At 38.7% G+C, this 13,029-nt stretch overlaps 1 long non-coding RNA gene across 2 annotated transcripts; it reads right to left on the reverse strand.

The window, feature by feature from the left end:
- Nucleotides 1-2,904: 2,904 nt before the first annotated feature.
- On the reverse strand, nt 2,905-10,834 carry LOC131825876 (uncharacterized). Of its 2 annotated transcripts, none has more exons than XR_009351353.1 (3): nt 10,772-10,834; nt 4,324-4,442; nt 2,905-3,233 (listed from the first exon to the last, which is right to left on the reverse strand). It is a non-coding gene; the product is annotated as an uncharacterized LOC131825876 (long non-coding RNA). The 2 variants fall into 2 exon arrangements; XR_009351352.1 differs by lacking the exon at nt 10,772-10,834 and adding an exon at nt 5,377-5,651.
- Between the last annotated feature and the right edge of the window lie 2,195 nt (nt 10,835-13,029).

The following is a 13,029-nucleotide window of genomic DNA, read 5'->3' on the forward strand; positions in this document are numbered from 1 at the left end:
CTGCTTATTTTTTTTTTTTTTTTGATTTCTGGTTCCACAGATACCCATTTAGACTGCTTGATTTTCTGAAAGATAGTATGCATTAATTATAAATTCCCTTACTGTACAAGAGGAGTCACTCCTCTGTATGTGTCCACTAGAAAACAGCAAAAAGAGATTTCTTCTCTCGGTCTCATGCTAATCGGGAGTGATAGGGTTTTGCTATGTTCACAAGCTGACAAACCGGACAGTACATTTTTCGCATTGTTGCAGCCCATGTAAATTTTTCTAAATCAATGGTTCCTGCTCGCCAAGCCTCAGTGAATAACACTGACTTTTTCTCAGTCACAAAGCTTACCACATGGATTACATATATGCATTACTCACACAACACAATCATTGGCCCGTATGCCAGAATGAAATATGATTTTACAGTTGCCTCTAGAGCACATATTTCCAGATTTGGTTCCACATAGGAGACAGATTTGCAGTTTTTTTTTTTTTTTTACACAGATCCAAACACATTCACCACAAGCAAATTATATGCGCCACAAGCTAGTTCTTTTGTTGTAGGAAACTGTTGCTTCTTTTCAGACAGTCTGTTACCTATTTAAAAGAAAAAAAAAAAAAAAGAGCAATACTGCACTGTTGGCATTGTTAAAACTTCAACCAGGTCCAAAGGAAAATGTGCCTTGGAAATCCTTCACTGATTTGTTTTTGTAGAACAGCTGGAGGTGAGGCCCACTGTACTAATCACACCCAGTTGCTGGTGGTCAAGTTGCACATTCAGGAAATTCACAATTAGGTAGTTAGATCCCCTGAGTTTCCCCTCTAGCACTCTTCACAACTCTTGATTTGTCTTCTTTCTGGTCATTCAAGACAACTAAGGAAGAAGGAGAAGGAGGAGGAAGAGGAGGAGGTGGAGGAGGAGGAAGGGGTGGGGAAGGGGAGGGGAAAGGGGGAGAGAAGGAGAACAGGGAAGAGGGGAAGAATGGCGAGGAGGGGGAGGATGAGGAAAGGGAGAAAGACGGGGAGGGGAGGAGAAGAAGAAGGGGAAGAAGAGGAAGAGGAAGAAGAAGAAGAAAAAAAAAGAAGAAAAGAAAAAGAAAGACATCATGAGGGAAAATGGAAATTGAAATACAATTTTAAATAGTGACACCTCAAGGGCACCTGGGTGGCTCAGTGGGTTAAGCCTCTGCCTTCGGCTCGGGTCATGATCTCGGGGTCCTGGATGGAGCCTCGCATCGGGCTCTCTGCTCAGGAGGGAGCCTGCTCCCCCCTCTCTGCCTGCCTCTCTCTCTACTTGTGCTCTCTTTCTCTGTCAAATAAATAAAATCTTTATAAAAATAAATAAATAGTGACACCTCTAAAGTAAACTAAGTTTTCTTGTGACTGCCACTGTTTCTTAAAAAGAACCCAAAACAAACAGCCACAGCATGTGTGTATATCAGTGTGTGTATGTGTGTGTAGCTCTCAGAAAGTTAAAAAGTGTTAAAAACATCTCAAAAAGGTGTTGTGCTCCTTAAAAATTATGCTCTGAAAGGCTCTCTTGTACCCGATTATGTTTTGATTTCAAAGGTGTGGATTTAAGATCAGCTGGTACTACGTGGACTTAAATTAAATTTTAACATCTTATTTTATAAAATTTCACACTATTTTATTAAATTTTACACACTTTCCTATTCTATCTGCCTTTCTCCTCTTCCCCCTGGACTTATTTGATAATTAACACAATGTTTGAATTTGTAGCTCGAGGGTTTGTCAATCCCTTATTGATTATTAGCAAGTTTCTTAATTCTGTATTGGAAGATCTGGCTTTTATTTTTTAATTTTTAATTTTTTCTTTTTCGTAATCTCTACCCCCAGTGTGGGACTAGAACTGGTGGCCTGAAATCAAGAGTCACATGTTCTACCATCTGGGCCAACCAGGTGCCCTTGAAGATCTGCCTTTTAGTGTAAACTTGGGAATAGGGAGGTTTCTTAGGATGTTTAAATACTCTATGAGGTAGTTTTAGACAAAATGAGGAAAGAGAAAATGCACCACAAGCCAAATTGTGGTGAGGAACATGCACCATTATTTTCCTAAAAATCTTAGACTACTAACTGTTAATTCAGTGATCTAACAGAAATAAACAGAGGTTCAAGTTAAGTGCTACTTGCTACTTGAGCAAAATCAAAACCAAATAGAATTCCTCAAAAAGTCAGACATAGAACTACTGTATAATTCAGTAACTTCATTTCTAGATGCCCCAAAATGTTGCAAATAGGTATTCATACAAATACTGTACACAAATTTTCCTAGCATCACTATTTTCAGTAGTCCAGAGGTGGAAAAAACCCGAATGGCCAGGAGTGGATGAAAGGATAAGCAAATTGGGGCATATGCATAGAACGGGATATTATTCAGCTATAAAAAGGAATGAGGTTCTTTCTTTTTTTTTTTTAAAGATTTTATTTATTGGGGCACCTGGGTGGCTCAGTGGGTTAAAGCCTCTGCCTTCGGTTCGGGTCATGATCCCAGGGTCCTGGGATAGAGCCCCGCGTCGGGCTCTCTGCTCCGCAGGGAGCCTGCTTTCTCCCCTCTCTCTGCCTGCCTCTCTGCCTACTTGTGATTTCTCTCTCTCTGTCAAATAAATAAAATCTTAAAAAAAAAAAAGATTTTATTTATTTATTTGACAGAGAGAGATCACAAGTAGATGGAGAGGCAGGCAGAAAGAGAGAGAGAGAGAGAGAGAAGCAGGCTCCCTGCTAAGCAGAGAGCCCGATGCGGGACTTGATCCCAGGACCCTGAGATCATGACCTGAGCTGAAGGCAGCAGCTTAACCCACTGAGCCACCCAGGCGCCCCAGGAATGAGGTTCTGATTGATGCTACAATGGGGAAGTATCTTGAAAACATGCTAAGTGAAAGAAACCAGACACAGAAGTTAAATGTTGTATGATTCCCTTTTTATGAAGTATTCAGAATAGGTAAATCCAACAAGAAAGAGGTCAGATTGGTAGTTGCCAGGGGCTGAGGGAAGGAGAGATTAGGGAATAACTGCTTAATGGTTACAGAGTTTCATTCTGGGGTGATAAAAATGGTTTGGAAGTAGACGGAGGTGGTTGTTACCCAACTGTAAATGAATTTAATGTCACTGAATTGTTCACTTTAAAATAGTTAATTTCAGGGGCATCTGGAGGGGTCAGTCCATAGAATGTGTGACTCTTGATCTCGGAGCTGTAAATTCAAGCTTCATGCTGGTTGTGGAGATTACTTAAAAATAATAAAATCTTAAATAAAGTGGTTAATTTCATGTTGTATGAATCTCACCTTAGTTAAAAAAGAAAAGAAAAGAAAAGAAAAATTAAAAAAAGAGAGAGAGAAAAGAAGAAAAATACTGCATGTTTTCTCTAAGGTCCAGTACTTCTTGGAGCCTATAAAATTTGATGTTCTTAACAAAGTTGTAGGCAGAACCATCATTTAGCAAAACAACCTCTCTATGCTTTGTTTTTTTTCAAAAAGTAATTTAAAATGATAATTCATATATTAAAAAATAAAACTTATAGGGTGCTTGAGAGGCTCAGTGGGTTAAAGCCTCTGCCTTCAGCTCAGGTCATGATCTCAGGGTCCTGGAATAGAGCCCTGCACCCGGCTATCTGCTCAGCAGGGAGCCTGCTTCCCTTCCTCTCTCTGCCTGCCTCTCTGTTTACTTGTGATCTCTGTCTGCCAAATAAATAAATAAATCTTTTAAAAATAAATAACTAAATACATTAAACTTCTAAGCATGGCAATAATCATTTTCATATATTTTTCAATAAAAACACCTCTCTTGTGAGTTATAGGTGCACTCTAGGCTTTTGCTTCCAAATTCTACATCCGATCTTTCTTCAATGTACATGTGAAACAAATATATTGCCGAGGCTTAATGTAACTTCAACATTTCTCAGTTGTTAAGTATATCTCCTCATGTCAAACAGAAACTCTTCCTCCCCCAGAAACACTTTCTGCCCCTCCTTAACTTCCCTATCTATAAATTGGTAGTAGAGGAATTTTAGTACCGTCTCTTCGTAAGGAATACAAGAGCTTAAAAGTAGAGAAAGGGCAGTAGCATTTCAGATTAAATTTTTCTTTTTTCAAAAACCTACAAATAAAATTGTAGAAAAATAAGAAAATACACATCAGCAAAAGAATACAATTGGTGAAGTTAGGCATGAGAGAGTCTCCCAGCCCAGGGGAATGTGCACATTCTTTCTGGCTTCCAGGTGGAGCTAGACAGGTAGACCAAGTCATCTCTCCTGGGAAACCATAAAATGGGGAGCAACCAGTTTTCCTTCTGCTGCCTTCACAGGTCGCTGACACATACCTGATGTCACCATGTGGGAGGTCCTCAAGGGCAGATGGTTCCAAGCAGGCCACCGTTCACTGAAATGTCACCGTATGATATGCTCCAGCAGCTGAAGCTGAGCCTTCATGAGCAGATCACTTGAGACCAAGCAGCCAGGGAAAGAAGAGCAAACTGAATGTCCAGAACGGGCTCTCTATGATTTAGACTTCCTGAAGGGCAGGCAGCATAACTTAAACTTGAATGGAAAAGGTAATATACATGCCTACCAAGATACAGGGGTACACAGAATAGGCTTTCTGGATGTAAAAACAACAAAAACCTGATTTATAAATTCAGAACCACTGGTGAAGAAAATGGCTAACTATTGGAATCCAACTGATCTCCTAGAAAGCGGATGCAAGAAATATTATAAAGCTTAGAAAGGAAAAAAAAAAAAAGCAGCAAATCATGAAGATAGAGATGAAAGAGAGGTTTAAGAAAGTTGACATGAGACTATCTGGCGTCCTGAAAGAGAAAATGATGCACATGAAGGAGAAGACATATGTAAGCAAAACAGAAAGAAACATACAAAAAAGATTTCTCTAGATTGAAGAAAGGACCCCAAGGTTCAGGCAGGAATGATATTTATGACAATTGATTTATTTATGTAGACATATCTGGACATTCCTACATATTTATCTATAAATATTTATCTATATGTGTATATTCATAATATTTATTTATATGTATATATACACACACATAAATGGGTAGGAATATTCTGGTAAAACTTTTGGAGTCCAAAGATAAAGTGGAAAATCTCACTCTTTCTGTGTAGAAGCTTGTAAGTCATTTATAGAACAAAAATATTAGACTGTCCCTGAAATTCTCCTTTGCAACACTGGAAGCTGAAAGACAATGGAGGGCATTTTCAACTTAAAAATATATCTCACTGTTAGGGTACCAGAAAGATGTTTGAGGATATGCATGAATTCAGAGAAGTCACACATCTCATTACTCATCTGGGAAAAATACTAAAGAAAGACTTTATTAATAGAAAAAAAAAAAAAACAAAACCCAAACATGGGGCACCTGGGTGGCTCAGTTGGTTGGGTGGCTGCCTTTGGCTTGGGTCATGATTCCAGGGTCCTGGGGTCGAGCCCCGCGTTGGGCTCTCTGCTAGGCGGAGAGCCTGCTTCTCTCTCTCCCTCTGCCTGCCTCTGTGCCTACTTGTGCTCTCTCTCTCTGTCAAATAAATAAAATCTTAAAACAAACAAACAAACAAACAAAACAAATTAAATAAATAAAAAATTAAAAACCCCCAAAATAAAACAGACTTGACCAGGAGAGAAGGCTATAGTTAGGGATGAGTTTGTGATACCTACTTTAAAACAGGCGAACAAGGATAGAGTGGGAACATGTAAGGTAAGAACTAAATAAAGATCCTAGAAATAGGGAAGTGTACTAAAAAGGAAACTTCTAATAATAATCTTGGATTTAAAGAACTGAACGACCTCAGCGAAACTAAAGAATTGGGAGTAGGGACCTGAAGAGGAAGGAAGCACAAATATCCCGAAAGCTTTATCTCTTGGGAGGTGAGCGAGGAGGAAATTGCAGTGAACAAAATTTTCTTCTAGTTGTGGGTTGTGGGTGGGGGAGTGTTGGTGGGGTACTAAAACCAATGTGGGGAAAGTTGGTGTCTTTTTCTCATGCAATACTAGGGAAATATTGGTTTGATTTTCTATGAGGGCTGGGAAAGGCAAGTAACCATTAACAATGCAAAAGGAGAGCAAATTCTCAAAGCAGGTGTCATAATATTAATACTATGGAACATGGAATTTAGGTTTAAAATCTCTAAACATGGGGCACCTGGGTGGCTCAGTCAGTTGAGTGTCTCCCTTCGGCTCAGGTCATGATCCCAGGATCCTGGGATCGAGCCCTGCATTGGCTTCCTGACTCTGTGGGGAGTCTGCTTCTCCCTGTCCTGTTCCCCTTGCTTTGCTCTCTCTGTCAAATAAATAAATAAAAACTTAATAAATAAATAAATAAATAAATAAATAAAATCTCTGAACATAAAAAAAGAGGGACCTTATGTAACGATAAAAGTCATAATTTATGAAGAAAACAGTGCGAAGTTTTTATGCATGAAACAACAGAGCAGCTAAACACATTTAAAAAATATTAGAAATGCAGGGGTGCCTGGGTGGCTCAGTGGGTTAAAGTCTCTGCCTTCGGCTCAGGTCATGATCCAAGGATCCTGGGATCGAGTTCCGCATTGGGCTCTCTGCTCAGCAGGGAGCCTGCTTCCTCCTCTCTCTCTGTCTGCCTTTCTGTCTGTCAAATAAATAAATAAAATCTTAAAAAAAAAAACCATTAGAAATGCAAGATAATAGCTTATATAAGCAAGAAGTACTTAAGTCAATACCTAAAAGACTTGGAATATCAGGATTGGCTAGTTCTGATAGACAGAGATAGACAGAAGTAGACAAACAGACAAAAACATAGAGGAATTAAATAATAGAATCATTATGCTTGTTTTCTATAGATAGGATCATCTCTGTTATTTGTAGATTCTGCATTTGTGGATTTGCCCTCTCGCTAAAATGCATCTGCAGCTGTCAAATCAGTATTTGTGGCTCCTTTGCATTCATTCACAGACATGGGGCAGGGCAGCAGAAAATCTGAGGTGCCCGAAGGTCACATTCCCAGCTCAAGTCAAACAAGGTAACACTCTGCCTTCTCGTTTCAGCTCTCGTATTTTAAGCAAGCATCATTTCCCCAGGATATTGTGTGTCATATTTTTCGCACTTTTATGCTGTTGGTTGGTGGTTTCACTGTTTAAAACGGCTGCCAAGTGTAGCGCCGAAGTGATGTCTACTGTCCTAAGCACAAGAGAGCTAGAATGCGCTCTTATGGAGGTAATACACATAGGAGATGCATTTCATTCTGGCATGGGTTGGCTGTGAATTCAATCTTAATGAACCATCAATATGAAATAAATATATTAAATAATCTGTCTTTAAACAGAAACATGTATATAGGAAAGTTTCATATTAATTAGTTGATGAAAATATTGTAACCAGAAGCTCACAGGACTCTAACCCTGTGTTTCCCCTAGAAGCAATGGTTCAGTGTTCGCAGTGACTTTAGAGGACATAGTTACTGCACCAGGAATAATGAGAATTACCTGTATACAGATTCAGAGAGGACGTTTAAATTCTTCCAATATAGAATATCCGTTTTTTATATTCCATGGAAGATTTCTAAAAATTACTACGTGCGTTTCCTTAAGGAGCACCTAATTATGGTTTTCTGATCATAATTTGGTAAATTTAGAAATAGCTAAAAGTGGTAAAAATACCTTAACTACATTGGAATTGATAAGTACCTATTTCTTTTTTTTTTTTTTAAGATTATATTTATTTGAGAGTGAGTGAGAGAGAGAAAAAACGATCAGGGGAGGGGCAGATGGACAAGTGACTCCCCACTGAGTGCAGAGCCCAATGCAGGACTCAATCTCACCACCCTGAGATCATGACCTGAGTCAAAGTCAGACTAATCAACTGAGCTAACCAGGTGACCCAGTACATATCTTTTCTTTTTCTTTTTCTCTTCTTTTCTTTCCTTTCCTTTCCATTCTTTTTTTTTTGGGTGGGGGGGAGAAAGGGGAAGGGGAGAGAGGGAGAAGGAGAGAGAGAGAAAGAGGAGGGGCAGAGGGAGAGAGAGAATCTTTTTTTTTTTTTTTTTTTTGAGAGAGAGAATCTTAAGCAGGCTCCATACCTGTGAGGAGCCTGTTGTAGGTTCAATCTCATGACCTTGGGATGATGACCTGAGCTGAAAACAAGAGGTTGACATGTAACTGACTAAGCCACCCAGAGGCCCCAGAAAGGTTGATTTGCTTTAAAAGAAAATTTATTTACAAGCCAAGATCGGGGTACGAGGTATGGCTGATTACTATTGAAATATCAGTGCTTTCAGGTTCTCTAAGTGAACAGAGCTAGGAAATACATAGATTAAAACCGTAACAATGAGCTGCCACTTCGAACCCACTAAAATGACTGTAATAAAAAGACAGCCAATATGAAATGCTGGAGATGCTATGGTGGTGGGGCTGAGCCCACTTCCTCTGTGCTCAGTGGGGAGTCTGCTTCTCTCCCTTTCCCTCTGCCCCTCCCCCTGCTCACTTTCTTTCTTTTTTTTCCTCTCAAATAAACAAATAAATCTAAAAAACAAGCAGACAAACAAACAAAACCCACCCCCAAATACCCCAAGGTAGTCTTAGATGTTAACAACAAAATGGAAAACAATCCAAAAGAAAATCAGGCAAAGAATATGAAGAGCAAAGACAGATGGTCCATAGATACCTTGGTAGGTAGATAGAAACTGGAAGCCTCATAAATTGATGACGAGAATGGAAAATGGTATAGTCACTAGGGAAAATAGTTTGGCAATATCTGAGAAGATTAAACATACAGTAACTGTAGGTCTCAGCAATTCCACTTCTATAGAGCCAAGAGGATTGAAAACGCGTCCACACAAAAACTTGCACATGAATGTTCACAGCAGCATTGCTCATAATAAGAGCCAAAAGCAGAAACAGTCCAAACGTCAATTAGAAGAGTAAATACAAACTATGGTTCATCTGTACAATGGAATGTTATTTGGCAATAAAAAGGAATGAAGCATGAATAGGTTCTACAACATGGATGAACTTCTGTAGTGAGTTGAACCGCAGCCTCTCCAAAAGACTGTCCTAATCCTTATTTCTGAAACCTGTGGATATTACTTTATTTGGAAAAGGGGTCTCTGCAGATGTAATTCAGTTACGGAGCTTCCGATGAAGAGCACATCCTTTATGCAAGTGGGCCCTGAATCCAATGACAAGGGATCCGTGTCCTTATAAGAGAAAGACAGAGGAGATCTAAAGACAGAAGAGGAGAAGACACAGGTGCATGCAGAAGGAGATAAAAAGACTGAGACAGAGGCTGGAGGGATGTGGCTGCAAGCCAAGAATGCCCAGGAATGCTGGTGGCCACCAGAAGCTGTGAGAGGCAGAGCAAGACTCTCCTGTTGAGCCTCCAGAGGGAATGTAGCACTGTCCATACCTGGACTTTGAACTCTGGCCTCCAGAACTGTGAGACAGTAGATTTCTGTTGTTTGAACCTACCTGGTTGGTAGTCACTTGTTATGGGAGCCTCAGGAAACTAGTATCACCTCATAACATTAAACAAAGAAAATGAAGCCAGAAACAAAAGAACCACATATTGTATGATTCTGTTTATATGAAAGTTCCAGAAAAGGCAAATCTATAGTCAGAAAGATCAGTGGTTGCCAAGGGCTGAGATGAAAGAAGCAATTAACTGAATGGGCAGAAGCAACATTTTGGGGTGGTAGAAATGTTCTAGAAATGGAGAGTGGTAAGGATTGTACAATTATATAAAGTCACTAAAAATATTGAATTATATATTTACATTGGGTTATTTAGGGTATATATGTTATGCCCCAACAAAACTACTATAAAAAATGAAAAACTTAGAAATACATTTGATAAGGAAAGCAAAGAACTTACATACAAAAACTGTAAAATCATTTTTCTCCCTCAGTGGGTGTGGAGGCATTGTTAACTAACATAGACACTCCTAAAGTATATTTCTTTATGTTATAGCAACATGTATGTATACAGAAAATTATAAACTTTTATAAACAAAGATGCCATAAATGATACGAACTGAGAAAATAATATACTTGAAGAAAATTGTCAGCAGGTGACAAAGCATGAATATTTCTGATAACACAAGGTAATCTTACGGGCCGTGGGTGGCTCAGTCCATTAAGCTTCTGACTCTTGATTTTAGCTCTGGTCCTGATCTCAGGGTTGTGGGATTAAACCCACGGCCTCCATGGTCGGTGGGGAGTCTGCTTCTCTGCTTCTCTCCCTTTCCCTCTGTCCCTCCCCCTGCTCTCTCACTCTCTCTCTCAAATAAATAAATAAATAAATAAATAAATAAAACAAACCCCCCAAATACCCCAAGGTAATCTTAATTGTTAACAAGAAAATGGCAAACAATCCAAGGAATATGAAGAGCAAAGACAAATGGTTAATAGGTAGGTAGGTAGGGAGGGAGGCAGATAATTAAGTACATGCATAACCTGAAGCATGGAGAGAGCAAGCAAATTAAAGCATCGATGAGATATCACTTTCTGCTCCATCCAAGTGGGAAACTTACAGAGCAATAATATCTATTGTTGGTGGGAATAAGATTAAGGAAGAATAAGAATCTCATACTTCCTGTGGAAATACTGCAAACTGTTATCAGGCCATTGGAAAGCAATTTGGTAACCTCCATTAATATAAGACACGGGCAAACTTTGACCCATTCTTAGATGTTAATTTCATTGACATAAAGGACCAGCGCACGGGAAAGGATGCTTATTTCATACTGCTGTCCATACAGGTCGTAGATTGGAGGGGAAAAAGAAAATGTACCTTAATGGAGGAATCAGTTGAGATAGTCACATCATACTGACAACCACAGCATGTCTAGTCACTGAAAAAGGTAGAGATTGCAAATTAGTTATAGAGATACTCGTGGATTTAGAAATTCTTTCAGGTATCACTTCCCAAGAAAAACAAGTTGCAGAGAAGCATATACTTTTTAAAAAACTTATGTATTTATGCCTATATGTGTATGAATGTGTGTATTTGTTGCATCTTTCCCTTATAAGAGTACTATTTCCCAGTATCCTTAATAAGTAATACATGAGATGCTTCTTTGAGGCCAGATGAATATCCTGTTCCCCAAATACTTTTCATCCAATGGATTTTGTATCCTTGCCCAAATGAATTACATTAGGTGGTTACAAATGAATCTTTTATATTATTTAAAATAAACTTTATTGAAGTACACTGAATGATTTTTAAAATCCTGTTTTTGTTGCCTGGTGGGTCTCAAAGTCTGAATTATCTACACAAGGGCTTCCTTTCTTTTTGTCTTGGCTGTGTAGACCCAACATAAATAGGCTTACTTCATGCTTCCTCATTGTCTCCATGACCAAACTGAATACAGCTGATATTTTCTGTTTTCTCTTAGATTACATGACACTTCCAGAAACAAGAAATACAACATATTAGTCAATGAGACAAGTAAATTATACTTTTGATTTTGGCACCTGCATTAGCAGTATCGAATAGCAAAATTTACCAGACTAAAATTTTATTAATCTGGTCTCTACTTTCCTTGCACTTGACAGTTTCTTTTTGAAGTTTTTGCCAAAGCCTGGTTCAGTGATATTACCCACAAGTAGTATTTTTCTGAGTATGACATTCAAAATCTGTCTCTATAAAATAAATTAGGAAATTCACAATAGTGCACTTTTTACTGTCTGGGTTTTGATGTCAAATACTTAGACTCTCTGGAATAAAGTAGACCCTTTTGAGTACAAGTGCCTAGTATAACGGAAATTTATTTCAGTTCAAATTGCTTCATTTGAAATCATTTTTCAAGGGATTTCTATGTATATGAAAGTGCTTTAAAGTTTGTTCAAACGATAAAGTTTATGCTTCATTACTCTGTTAAAAATTTATCTGAAAAGAAGCAAGGTAATTTTTGCTTAGAGTGAGAACAACAGAACCTAAATCCTATGCTGTTTTTTCCCAAAGAGTTACTTTTGAAGTAAACACAATCTATTTAATCAAATAAAGTATTTTATCAAATACAAATACAAAATTAAAAAGTAACATTTTTAATCAGAAAATTTCATGCAAAGTACTCTAGTCAGAAGCATTAAGAAATCTCACTGAGGGGCACCTGGGTGGCTCAGTGGGTTAAGCCTCTGCCTTTGGCTCAGGTCATGATCCCAGGATCCTGGGATGGAGCCCCACATCGGGCTCTGCTCGGTGGGGATCCTGCTTCCCCCTCTCTCTGCCAGCTTCTCTGCCTAATTGTGATCTCTGTCAAATAAATAAATAAAATCTTAAAAAAAAGAAAAGAAATCTCACTGAGGTATTAGGCAAGTAACTATTGTAACATCATGAAAACAGTCTTTGATTTTTCTCTAATTTGAACTGAAGGTGATTGTAGGCCCATACAGTTATATAAAAGCAAACATTTTCATATCCCAGAATGTTGCAGTGATGAAAATGAAGAACTTAACTTCAGAGATTTGAATTCTGGCCCCAGCTTAGCTATGTGTCAATCTCCCCAAGCTATGCCTTGTTGGATTGTAAACAGAGGTAGTTGAATTAGTGGAAGGATTATAATCTCTTTTCATGTTAAAAATTCTGTACTATTAAGGTCAGCGAGGCTTGCGCACATACAAAAATGGCACTGTGTAACTCACTCATTCAAAAAAAAAATATGCATTAAGCACATACTACATACGAGGTATTGTTCCAGGCACGGAGAATACAGATAAGCTTCCCTCTTGAATACGAAGAAGTACAAAGCCAGTTTACATCCCAAGCATCGAGTAAATCTTGACTGGGAGATGTTCGCCTTTTTCCACAAATCATGCTCTTGCCCCACCATGCTACTGAAACCACTCTTGTCGTTAGTGACCTCCAGGTTGCCAAATCTAATCACCAACTCAGTTCTCATCAACTTGATCTGTCTGTAGCATTTGATCAAGCTGATCTTCCCTCCTCCTCCAAGCAGGACACCGTTCCACGATCCTGCTATCATAATGGCGCTTCTTTTCAGTTTTCCTTGCTGTTTTTTTCCAAACAATCTCTGCTAATCTCTGAGC

This window comes from Mustela lutreola, chromosome 2, assembly GCF_030435805.1.
Source record: "Mustela lutreola isolate mMusLut2 chromosome 2, mMusLut2.pri, whole genome shotgun sequence".
Lineage (NCBI taxonomy): Eukaryota > Metazoa > Chordata > Mammalia > Carnivora > Mustelidae > Mustela > Mustela lutreola.